The sequence below is a fragment of the Bombus terrestris genome, unplaced genomic scaffold (assembly GCF_910591885.1).
Source record: "Bombus terrestris unplaced genomic scaffold, iyBomTerr1.2, whole genome shotgun sequence".
Taxonomy (NCBI): domain Eukaryota; kingdom Metazoa; phylum Arthropoda; class Insecta; order Hymenoptera; family Apidae; genus Bombus; species Bombus terrestris.
In genome coordinates this window covers 337,144-350,596 of record NW_025963548.1, presented here as the reverse complement: position 1 = coordinate 350,596, position 13,453 = coordinate 337,144, and the positions used below count along the sequence as shown (strand labels likewise).

The 13,453-nt window shown below is 37.3% G+C and overlaps 1 pseudogene; it reads left to right on the top strand.

Moving 5' to 3' along the window:
• Positions 1-623: 623 nt before the first annotated feature.
• LOC125386939 lies at positions 624-12,544 on the top strand (annotated as a pseudogene).
• Positions 12,545-13,453: the final 909 nt, after the last annotated feature.

Genomic DNA, 13,453 nt, shown 5'->3' with positions numbered 1-13,453 from the left:
ATCTTTTCATCCAAGTAGATTGTAAATAATTATCATTTGTTATTGCAATCCTGTTTTCAGTCCGAATCATGTATTATCTAATCTATTGCCTGCAATAAATAATACTTGGGTGACGTCGAAACTGTTACCCAGGAAGCAAGAGTAAAATGCTTAAGCCGTGCAATTATGAATTACGTGATACGTTACGGTAACAATTTATGAGGCATAAGGTCCAATGATGGAACGAGAGGAAAGAATGATTCTGGTATCAGTTCGTGTGAACTGAAGGCGTGTACAATTGTACACTTAAGAACGAAATTCTATGTTGTCATCGTTTCAAGAATTAATACGTTAATGGCCCAAATTAGACTAGTTTTTATAATACAATGTCTAAGTAATGTCTATAATAATGTCTAAGTAAAGCGATTATAGTTAATCGACCAAAATAAACGTAAAGAGCACTATAACTGTGATTCAAATTTGGTGGAACGTAGCTCGCGTCTGTCGAAATTATAGTTGAGACATTGTACGATGTTATATAATAAAGATTCTACCAGATTCCTCCATGACCGCTGTTGATATTTTCACGCAGATTTGTAAAATACTATGTAAAAAGTCGCAATGTCTAAGGTTGCAGTGGCCCGGTAAATATCGACGTTTTGTCCTCAAACGTAAATACATTCGACGTGTCCCCAATATGACTGCTGTATACTAGTAGTGGGGTGAGCGAATCGTTGATTGGCCAGTTTCAACAGAGGGAGCCTACCAGGTCCGGATCGATGTTGCTAAAAGCTGCAGCAAATGGGGGAATATCAGTCGCTAGTACCACCTCGATCTGACTAGAGACGACCGTTTTCACTTCACAATTTTACTTCGTTTTCACTTTGACTTTTAAACACTTTCGTATAACTTCAGTTACAGAACCGGATTAGGCGGATTTGCACGCAACATACAGTGAACAAAACATCAACAAACGCAGAGATTAGAATCAGACAATAGAGAGTCGACAGTTATATTCGAAGGTCTTTGGTGGATAAAATTAATCTGGTAAACCGGTTGTACGAGAACTGATTCTGCAGAGGCAACTCCACAGATTGTCCATGTGAAACCACGTTGTCGTGGGCGGTAAAGGGAGAGAAAAGGAGCTAAAAAGGGTAAGGAATACCTTACATATAAATATACATAACCGGAGCAGAGTTGAAGTGGTGGCGAGAAGGGAACACCAGTGTGCTGGAAATCGGTGAGGCAGTACCGTGACTATGCAAACTACTAGCATATACTTGTGGCAGCGCGTGCGCAGAGTCGGACAACGTCTGTATCGACAATATTTATAAAGGTACATCGTAACGTGATAGATAGATCGTCGACGATCAAACAATCAAGTGAATCGAGGGTAAAAGAAGATTTAACCAAAGAAGAGGACAAAATCGGAGAACTGGGCTTTTCTTCGAGCATAGGCAAAGAAGCACGCAAACTGGCTCCAGAGGTGAGGATCAAGCAAATTGGAACGAGGGAGGACCTGTTGTCCATAATACGGCACACAAGTAGCGATCATTTTTCGGAAGAACTCTAGCCGAAGATTGAGCAGCAAAACGGGTAAAAAGGAGACTAGCAATAGACCACTGTTTCCGAGTATTTTATACAAATAGAGGGCTCTTGTTTGCTGGATATTTCAAGCAAAAGCGTTACCAGGATCACTTTCATTCTCTTCCTGTAATTATCGACTTCTCGACTGGTCTATCTGTTGACTTGTGTTTTCCTTGGAAGGGAAGGGAAACCAAAGACCCCAATTTGAATAGTTCATCGTCGGGTTATGCCCTGGGTTGCCGCCTGTCTCGACCTGTTGGCGGCACCGATTCTGGGTTACTGTCTGGCCGTGAGGAAACTTGCACTGCAAGCCGGCTTTTTCCAAGAAGAAACGAACAAATCGATCGTAACACAAGCGGTGAACGCTATCAATACGTCGACTATACAAAAGGAGACTGCGCCGTGCGCTGATACGATGGCACCAAGCGTCGAAGAACAGCGCCAAGGTAAATCGATTAAATGGAACATTAGTAATATGAGTTTCGTCTAATTGATATTATTTACTCGTACAATCACACCATGTTCGATATATTCGATAGGTAACGATGTTATTGAATAGCAATTCAATCGGTAATCAGGTTGCGAAACATTCGATGGGAAACGTTATTTATTTCTTACCTATCGAAAACGAAAGCATCGGATTACTGTGCGTTATGCAATGCAACAGTCATCATAAAAAATTGCATGGAAATGCAATATGCAAACGAAATTAAAAAATGCCACCTGCGGAAATACCGGATGAAATAATGGCTTTTTTCATCGTTTGTTTTTCTCATTGAAACGCATTACGCTTTTTCGCTCGTTCTCTTTGAATTTCTCGATTCGTGTCAGCTAGATCTTTAGCTATTACACCGAAAGTACCACGAAACCAGGCCACGGTTTCACGAATCTGTGATCTCCACTTGTAATAGGAGTGGTGACTATAAATAAAACACGATTTAAATAGATATCCGTGTCGTATGTTCGAAACGCGTGCGACGAATGAAAATTCAGCATGTAACAAATAACTTAAAATTGATAAACTTGTTGTTTTTATTCAGAGCACGGTGGTTTCTTATCAAAAGTTTCGTTTCTTTTTTCTATATCTCAGTAACTAAACGATCGTACCAGGTCCCACGAGTATCTCATCTTATCAAACTCAAGTGCTTTCGAATTTTATAAAGCTTCAATAATTTAAGCTCCTCTCTATCGTAAAATTCTGACAAGAGTTTTCGAGTACGGTGAGTTCCAGAAATTATTTTGTTTTATCTAGTTCAAGTAGCTGTCAGTTCAATTTTCCTTTTTCTTTTTTTTTTTTTTAACGAAATTCTTTGGCAAATTTGGTGAAATGCGATGTAGTGGTAGCTGTCGTTACAGCGCATGTTCCGATGCAACAAAATGGTTTTCTCCACAAGACTGATTATTGATTTTCTGCCGCTGAGCTTGTTCTTATCCTGCGCATGACAGCATATGGAAATGACCGTGATGAATCTTCGCGAAGACGTAACGCAATTTTCATAATTAATTACTGTATTCTGACGTTACAAATTTCATTGCCATTTGTTCATAGATAAATAAATATTATCGACACGATATTCCATGGAATAATTTAGTATTCACGCATACGTTGGTAGCCGTAGCTTGGCGAGAGTACATACGTTGTTACAATTCAACGCTTGAATAATAAATCGAGTGACGACACGTTTCAGGTTAACATACCAACTGTTAAAGCTGGTTTCATGGGGATTCTCGATAGGTGATAGTACATCGTTCGGTATACGCGAATGATCGGTATTGATCGTGTATCGCGTGCAACAGTTTGGTAAATACGACACTCGAAGCTGCACTTTGAATTATAAAACAATATACATACATCGGTATATAATCCGATTGTTTGGGTTGAAAAACTTCCGTTTTCAATACGTTTTATTTTTCAAAGCGAAACGTGCGATTCGTTTGTATAATCTATAAACGTGCATCGAAGCTCTTTTATCCACGGATCAAGGGGTCTAATTCGTAATTATTTTGTTGACACGCGTTAAGTCGAGAAAAACAGACACGCAAATAAAAATGAAGACAGATATAGCGAATGACGAAATCGTTCCGTGGCGTACGTGCTTTTGCTTATGGTAAAAAATCTACTCAGAGATTCGTTAAATTAGTCCAAATGTAATGACCTTTATCGCTTTTCGACCTTCGATTATTAGGCACAAGGACATGCCGATTCGAAACAACACGCGATAACGCATATTTCCATCGCCATGTCGAATTTCGTGAACTCCGACAATTCGATAATTCTTACTCCATTTCAATTTTTTATATTGTAAACAACGAGTTAATTATAACGTTACAGACAGGTCGTCGTACGTATTTTCGTACTTGAACTTTAATCCTGTTTTGTACTTTCATTCTATACACCGCAATATATTGCGTACGATTACATATCGATTACGAACGACTACACGATATATTACATAAATTATCGCATGACATATAGAGTTTTAGAAAATATAGCAATCAAATACGTAGATCACGGATATTTATACGGTTCTGAGAAATATAGAAAAATCCAAATAATTACACAATCATATAAAACGTATATAAAAATATGAAGATGTTTGAAAAGTTCGCAACATTTCCGAGAATTGATAAGCTCTGTAATCGATTGCGATAAAATTTGAAGGGGTTAATTTATACCTTTTATAGAGATTTCATAAATTTAATTTATATGAAGCAGTATTGTATTTTATATTCGATAGAATGTCAATTCTACGAAAATACATTTTATTTGAATTTCGCTACGAACTTTTCAAATATATGAGCTATAAAATTGCTACATTTAGCGAGTGAATCAAATATTTCTCACAAATATTTCGCATGAATATCCGTATTCCAAAAATGAGAATAGAATAAGTCAGAATGTCGAACAAACAAAAAACAAAGTTTGTTGTTGAGATTAATACCGCGAAAGAAGCGGCAGTCGCAAAAGTGTAGCCAAAAGCTCTCGTGCATGAGGAGAGAATTCTAAATATAAAGTTCACCAACGCTCGGTTTTTAACGTGGAACCCAACAGGAAGGCATCAGTACTCAGTTGAAATTCGCACTCTGAAGCTCGCGAGTTCGTCTAGCCGGTTGTGTCATTGAAACGCATTCTTTATTATTGATTCGTCATTAGGTGATTGTCGAACAGTGTTGTTAACGGTATATTGTAAAGAACATGTGTGTAATCGGTAAGGATTATTCTTCCATCGATCAATAGTGAAAACGATTTTAATCTAAATGTACGGGTAAAAAGCAGAATGCTCATGCAAATGTTGCACGCAATATAATGCTCGCGTATATCTTTTATTTTCGCTTTTACGTTCATTGTTTCGTAGAAACCTAAATATTTCATTCGACGAAAACAAAATAAAAATTTAAAACATCTTGTTCATAGCGCGCGAGAAAGAGTTCTTTTGTGAATCGAAGATGCGTCGGAGGGAAACGATAATTTTCTCACTAATTTCATTCTTACTATTATACGATCACATTGTTCGATTTTCTATCGAATTACGTCATATACGTTCACATTGTTAACGATCATTCGACTGTTGGCTGGCTTAACAAACTAGCTTGGCACCGGGTCAGATCTATCATAGTCGTTTGGGTGCATCTTCTAAAATTGGTCGTTATTATTATATTATTATACACATAAAAATAACCGGATGCTACAATGAAATGCCTTAGAAAATATCTGACTTCTATCGTAATCGCGTATTGGCGTTGTTAAATTTGTTCACGATCTGTACATTTATACTCGCGTCTTTGTTGCACAATCCTTTGTCTCCTTGATATTTATCAATGGCCATACGTCTACTCATCAAGCAAGTGAAAATGCAATTAATTACACAAGTATCATAGATTTTGTTGCTTTCAGAACCCAAGGATAAAATCACAATAAGGACGTCGGGGATAATGAAGTCTCCCCGAAAATTCTCAGGGGTTGTAATCGCGATGTGCGGTTTACCAGGTCGTGGAAAAAGCCAAGTGGCACAATGCCTTTCGCGCAGACTCAACTGGAACGGCGATTCCACTAAAGGTTGGGAATTCTGTTTTGTTTACTGCCAATTGCTACACTTAAAAACGAAACCTATTCATTAAATCATATTAGTCATCTTAAATAAGCGGTTTCGTAGTATTATTTCCATTCGACCAACAATTATCTGTGTTTCTTCTTTTTTTTTCCTTTTTTACTTCCTATTTTGTGGTTGTATTATGTGTACAAGTCACGTGACTGATCATTAATTCGTTAGTTTTTCATTTTTCCCGTTTTTGTTTTCAACACGGTCGTTAAGAGTATTTATTGCATACGCTAAATAGACTTGTTACGTAAATCAACATTTGCGGCGCTTTGAACAAATTTTAATTTCTATTTTGTAATGTATTACATTGTGCTCTTCCTAGTTTTTACAACCCTATAAAATACTACAAATAGATATATTCTCTACATACGCATATACGTATACCAGATGGAGACTATATAACGTGGTGGAAAAAAACATTATTTCATATTGTTCCTTTGTGAAATGCTAAATAATTGTTCTATGTTATTACGTCCCGGGACCTCTCTATATTTCATGTATAAATAAAACTATTCTTATATATTTTATACTGCATTAATTTCGTCATACCATTGTAGTAACGATGGTAATAATAAAAAATTTATAACTATTAATAAATAGTTATAATTAATTGCTAATAAAAAATAATTATTCAAATTATGTATTGCTACTAATCTTGGGCCTCCGGTCACCGGTGACCTCGACGATCACGGCCAAGTTGAGTGCCGGCCACCGGTGACACCTATGGCATTTAACGTGTTAAATAATGACTGAATGTTTCGCGAATTGTTGAATGTTTCGATGAAAAACAAGAATCACAGGAAAAGTAATGTAATTTCAATTTTCTCGAATGCTTCAAAATGACAAATGAGACATTGACAAAGAAGGGTAGTTTAGCTCACTATATTTTACGCCGTACTATTATATTGTTTCCATCTAACGATACAAACGTAAATCAAAAAATATCCAATTATTTAAGCTCTCCTAGACCCTTCCAACAACTAATGAATTACATTTAATTATTACTTTAGTGATGAGGGTTAGCGACTACCGCAGGAAAAGGCTGGAACCATATGGAGAGGCCGTATCGTACGAGCTGTTTCTTCCGGACCATACGACGAACGCAGCGTTGAGAGCTCTGGCCCAACGAGACGCGATGCACGAGTGCGCTACATGGCTCGCAGACGGAAATTCCGTAGCTGTAAGCATCAATTAGACGCGTGACAAACGTCTAGTAAAGATGTGAAATTGAATAGAATCTGGAGATAAATTCAGTATCGAAAGGAGAACGCGTGCCGTTGCATTCGATCGAAAATAATCGCAAAAGTTCAAGAGATTTCAGTATCGAATCGAGAACAACAACACACGCGATTGTATTTGATTGAAAATAATCGAAAATAGTTGAGAAAGATTCGGTATCAACACAAGAACGAGAATACGCTCGGTTATGCTTGATTGAGAGTAATCGAAAAAAGTTGAGAAAGATTCAATGTCGAAACGAATGCAAGCACGCGCGATTGCATTTGATCGAAAATAATAGAACAGAGTTAAGAAAGAATTTTAATCGTTGCGCATTTGAAGAATCCGACCGGAAGAAGAAACACGTGTTTTTTTTTGTTATTATGTAACCGAAGCTGCAAGAATAGATTAGAATATTAGAACGGTCAAGGGTCGTATTTATACATAGATCGCGCTAACGGTGGACGACGCGATTAAACTGAGGCTAGTCAAGCCGGAATCTCGTCGTATGAGTTTTATCTTGCTTAATATTTTTAACAACATGTACCAACGTTCCACGATAGAAACCGCAATAGTTCATGGTGTTGAAAGTAGCTTAAGATCGGCTCGTTATTTTCTCGATATTATGCGCTTTAGAAATAGTCCGGAATTGAACAAATATGACACGAATTCAATATGAAGACTACAACGGTAAAACGTGTCTTCACGTTAAATTTTAAATTCTATGTGGAAACGTATCTTAGATATTATAGGAAACTAATTATTTAATTCTGAAATTAACGGTGCATTTTTCCTTCCAAATTATATCATATTGAAATATTCCTATTTATTCTAATTTATCGTATTCTTTCTATGTGGCCTTGATATATAAGTTAACAATAAGAGAAACCAACATGTAAATTCATATATAAATTACTCGCCATAATTATTAGGACATCTACACGTTATAACCATCGATTGGAACACTTTGACACTTTTCTTTATCTACTATATCTTACATTACAAAGTACATATGCCGCGAATGAAATAACAGATTTATAACGAAATTACTAGAAACGAAAAGCACTCCATTCGTATTAAATATCAATATGTGCCCTAATATTTATGGCCGGCGGTGTTCTTAATTGAACAAAGCGATAATTAATTTTGACGAAGGGCCTGTAGCAACATGAAGACACTTTCAGTATTTAAATTGCATTTATTGGGAGAGAAAAACAAAAGTATAGCTTTCATATTCAAATGTGTTTAAATAATACAAATATTAGTTTAGATCATGAATTTATAGCACGTGTCAAAATATGATATAGTTTTGGTTAATTTTGACTTGCATTCTGCTGGTTTACACAAATTATTGGAAAGCTACCTCCTTGTTGCAGCAATCTCTCCAAATATACAATACAAAGAAAGACAACTGAAAATCGATATAGTCTAATGTCTATTTAAATAAAATGCGTAGGAAGAAATATACTGAAATTTGAGTTTGCGAGTCGTCACAGTTAGTTGCATTTAAGAATTTTCCTGTTTGAAGATCCTGGACGCCACGTTGGTGATGCGAGCGCAACGCGCCGAGGTCTTCGACTATTTTTCCGGGCAGCGGTTATCGCGTCCTCTTTATCGAGTGCGTCTGCGACGATCCGGTTGTACTGGAGCGAAATTACAAGGAGATATTGCGGTACAGCGCTTACTATGTTGGTATGGATTCAATAACAGCCGAAGAAGATCTACGATTGAAGATAGCTCATAACATTCGATCTTACGAGCCAATGGATGAGAAGACGTATCCACGAATCCGTATCGACACCGGCAGCATGGATATCGAGTCCTGCAACGTGTCTGGCCATGTGGAGACAAATGTCCTTGGATATCTTGGAAGCGTCACTGTTGAGCCGCATACTCTTTATTTCTCTCGGGTTGGTAATCCATCAAATTTTACATTTGTCATCGTTTAATCCTCATCTCAAATGTTCTAATCCTAGAAGCTCAGCCTTAGCATCTTTAGTCTTAATTAAAAGAATTTTTCGACAAGTGATAATGATAACGATAATGAAGAAACGTGTTTGTTCTTAGATTACGAGCTGAGTCAAGGACAATTGAGCCAGGTCGTGGCGCTTGCAATTATTAAAAAGATTAACGTACATAACTGAGCACTTCATTTAGCATGACGAGCCCTCAATTGTTTACACACAACATGTTTTAAAAGCATACGTATACGTATACGCATACGTAAAAACATACATATTGTATTTTTAAAATCTTGCTATCTTATCAGGGTTTGGTTCCAAAAATAATTTCTTCTCGCCTGATCGTAATCTTATCATTGCTACGCCTCTCTTTTTGAACATAATCAGAATATTCTACGATTTGGTAAAACTAAAGCTCTCCCTCTCTCTTTTGATTACAGCACGGCGAAAGCGAGTACAACGTATTGGGTAAGGTTGGTGGTGACGCAGTTTTAAGCGCACGTGGCGAGAGATATGCACAAGCGTTGGCCACCAAGTTCAACGCTATGCGTATTCCCGACCTGCGCGTGCTAACTAGTCGCCTTCGAAGGACTATCGCGACTGCTCGTGGCGTGGAAGCGCCCAAGAACACGTGGCAGCACTCAACGAACTCCACGCCGGTATCTGTGTGGGGCTGTCTTATGAAGAGATGCAGGAACATTATCCGCAGGTAATTTCAGATCAAACGCGTCTTCCTCCTCGAAATTTCGTCACTGCTTGCATTGAATTACGTTTCAAGTGTTGTTGACCAAAGGCTTATTCAGACACGGCCAGTAGATTAGTGAAATAGCGAGTGAAGATAATTTATACTTTTAAGGATGATTCATCGAAAAATGTGTAAATTCGGTTTCACTTACTACTTGTCTAATCTTCTGGCTGTATTTAAACGAGCCTTCAATCGGTTGAATTTATCAGTCCCTAGCTCTAAGAGCTTTAATTTATTTGTGTAGTAAATGGTAGATAGCTGTAACAGTTATCATTGTAGGTTATAGGGTATAACGGTATAAGCTTTTAGGGTATATAGGGTATATAGGGTATATAGGGTTTATAGGGTATAAGCTTTTTGAATTAATCTAATCGTATCAGTATTACGTTAGAAACATTGTACTATAACTAACACATTTAAGATTAGTATTTGATCAAAATTTTCCCAGTGATCGATTAGTTAATGCAGTTATAATTTGTATTTCAATAAGTTTGGGATCCTAGATATGGAATATTTATTATCTACTAGGTTTGTCAATTTAATTCTCTAAGCGAACAACTTTCAATCGTATCTTGGAAAATGAATAATAACATAAATCTTCACGGATGACTCAAGCATTGAATACTTGGCCACTGGGGAAAAGTATCGAGTGACTTAACGTCTGCGTTAAGAGTCTGCAACTGATTAAAATTCAGTTGTATGCAAATTTATCCACTTACATCCACGAAATATTTGCTTGACTAATGAGAATGAGCGTTGAAGTTCATAGAAATATTCCCAGTCAAGTACATAGCACATAGACGATAATCACAATGTTTCACGTTGCTAGATCGAACTCAATCAGTCTGATTAATCTGGACGAAGTTTTAGAACATGGATAAATGAATATTATAATTACAATACGAAGTTGATGTGTACTTATTAACCGTGTACTATAACGAATCTTAAATCATACCATGATTTGAATATTATATCGCAGGTCTGCTTTATTAAAGTTTATGTTTAAAATTAGCCATTGTTCCCTGACTTTGCATAAGCTAGGTTTTAATGCTTTGGGGACCTCGATGTACGAACCATTCTATGACTTAGGCAAAAGTCTATATACTTTAGTATATAGTACATAGATAGCGTATATACCTTCTACATCTCTAAATCAATGCTTTTGCGTAGGAATTTGCATGGCGCGATCAAGATAAGCTGCGCTGTCGTTATCCATGGGGAGAAAGCTACATCGACGCCATGCACCGCGTGGAACCGGTTATTGCTGAATTACAGAGATCCAACAACATCTTGGTCGTGTCTCATCAAGCTATTCTGCGCTGCATCATTGGCGTTTTCACAGATAAAAAACCGGAAGAGGTGCCTTACGCTGAGGTGCCTTACGCTGAGGTGCCACTGCATACCATCATCCGAGTCAGCAGCCATGGTTACAATTACAAGGTGGACTTCTTCAAGTTACCCATAGAGTGCGTAAACACGATTCGCGTGAAGCCGAATAATTGTAGCGCGGACAGAACCGCGGACGATGCTCTGCTCACAGTCCCAGCACATTTCGACATACCGGATCCTTGGCGAAATCTTGGCAGCGGACCCACTCTCGTACAACAACACTGAAAAACCGCTCGGAGATCCACGATCACGTCGAAAATTCGATGTCTGTTTGTTTGTAACCCCTGGAGCTTTCAGCAGTGATGTCTTCTTGGAATATTTTTGCTTTTGAATTCAGGCAGGGGATGAAGATTTGAAATATCATGCAAGTATGGATTGAATATATTTTTAGTACGTATATATGTATAAGTAGATCGCTTTAAGGTATCTTTAAGAAATACAGATTCGATGAGACGGAAGATGATGATATCGGAGTCAATTCTAGATAAATAGATTGGATAGATCGCGTGAAAGAAACGACATGTAAAATCAAATAATCGTTATCGATACTGGAAATTTATTTCTGAAATATTCTCATGAATTTTTTCATGAATCCCGAGAAACTTAGGTCGTTTCAACTTTGACTTGTTTATCGTCGACTTCCGTTACCTTCGCGGGATGTACTCCGATTGTCATGTTTTTCCTCATTGATTCTGTTCCCATTGGCAATAATTTAGTATCCTGCTGCTGGAGTCCTCTATACGTTATGTTTAAGCAGTTTAATTTTAATAATCACATACAAGTCAAATGTTACATTAACTCTAATATGTCGCAGATGACTATCGCAAGAAATATTTTAATTGTACATCGTAAAATTCAGAAAGACAGGCAATCTTTTAAATTGTAGGAATGCGAAACATGTCTTTCGTATTAAATTCTATTTCAAAATATTGATATAATATATACAACGAACACACGAAAGACAGTTTTTTTAGTATTGTACTATTTATAAGTGATAGAATTTTAGATTTATGTATTTTCGTTTGCCTAGTTCCTAGCACAACGATTATAAGCCTTGAGATTTGGTCGATATTAGGATTTTTATTACTGTAAAGTACAATTGAAAGATACTATATCGTAGCGTTATATAAAGTTTGACTATAAAACGGACCTGATATCATTGTTAACAAGGAAATAACGAATATTGTATTTTTCGAGTGTGTATGAGTGTTCGAACGATAGATGTATATTTCTACGCACAAAATTAGCGGTATACTGTGCTACGGTCTCATTAAGAAATGTCAAACATTCGAGCAAAGTATTTTTCTCTACGAAGGAAAGCGCGAGAAATAATCAACAGAGGCGATTAAGAAAGCAAAAAAATCTATATCGAATGGTGCCTTCTTCTGTCGATATACTGTTACCTTTTACTTAGAGTTATATTCTATCTCGTGGACCGCATAAATATGCATAATATTTTATTAGACATCACATGGAAATCTCCGAGCAATCTATTTATCCAGAACAAGCTCGAGGATTCGCAAAATGTGAATAGAATAAAAAATAAATAAGCCTTACGGAACTAATTTATTCTGAGATGAACTAAGTACTGCAGAGGGCAAATTAATTTTCTATACAAGTCAAGCAAGCGATTATTTGATTCGCGCGTAACAAATGGCACAAGTTATCTAGTCCATTCATTGCTGAACATTCTGGCGTTCTTTCTTTTCTCTTTTGTTCCTGTCGAGTTCTGTTCCTGGGGGTATCTACGGAATGTCGAGGTGAAGGTACATTTTACATAAAAAAAAAATGATCACGATTGCACATATAGATTTACATATATTTATAGTTACAATGAAGAATTTGACACATGTATTCATTATCTCTAGTAATTCAATTGTAGTATCGGAAAAAGGATAGGATTAGGATAATTTAGATTTGTAAAATTCTCCTAATACTATTTATTAAGATAAATAAAAATAACAGAGATTAATTGGACAGAGAACGATAAATGTTCAACTTGAACTAAAACACAAAAGTCTTATTCCGCTCAAATCACTCTCGCAACTCTATAACTCTAACAACTCGATCTCTCTACAACGCTAGCAACTCTACAACTCTCGCCTTCTGCATCTGCACTCGCACGCTCTCGCTTCTCAACTCATACTGCACGCCTTTTGCATTCGTTCTCGTTGGCGTCTCAACTAATTCTATCCTTAACGTCTCTTTGTCTTTTCTCGTCCCATCGAACACGTGTCCCGAAACCCCGTGGCCAGGGTCACGCAGGCTCTTTCCAACTGTCCACTCGAAAGGACCGACGACACATTGATGTACTCGACGGCGCCACGGCTCTCGCCACTTTGTATACGGTTCTGCCGATATCTTGGGCCTTTTGCCCACGATACTACACCCGGCCATTCCTGACAAATCACATCACCACCATTGTTCTCACTATCATCACTAACACCAACGTTCCACCACTTCATGTGGTCGGC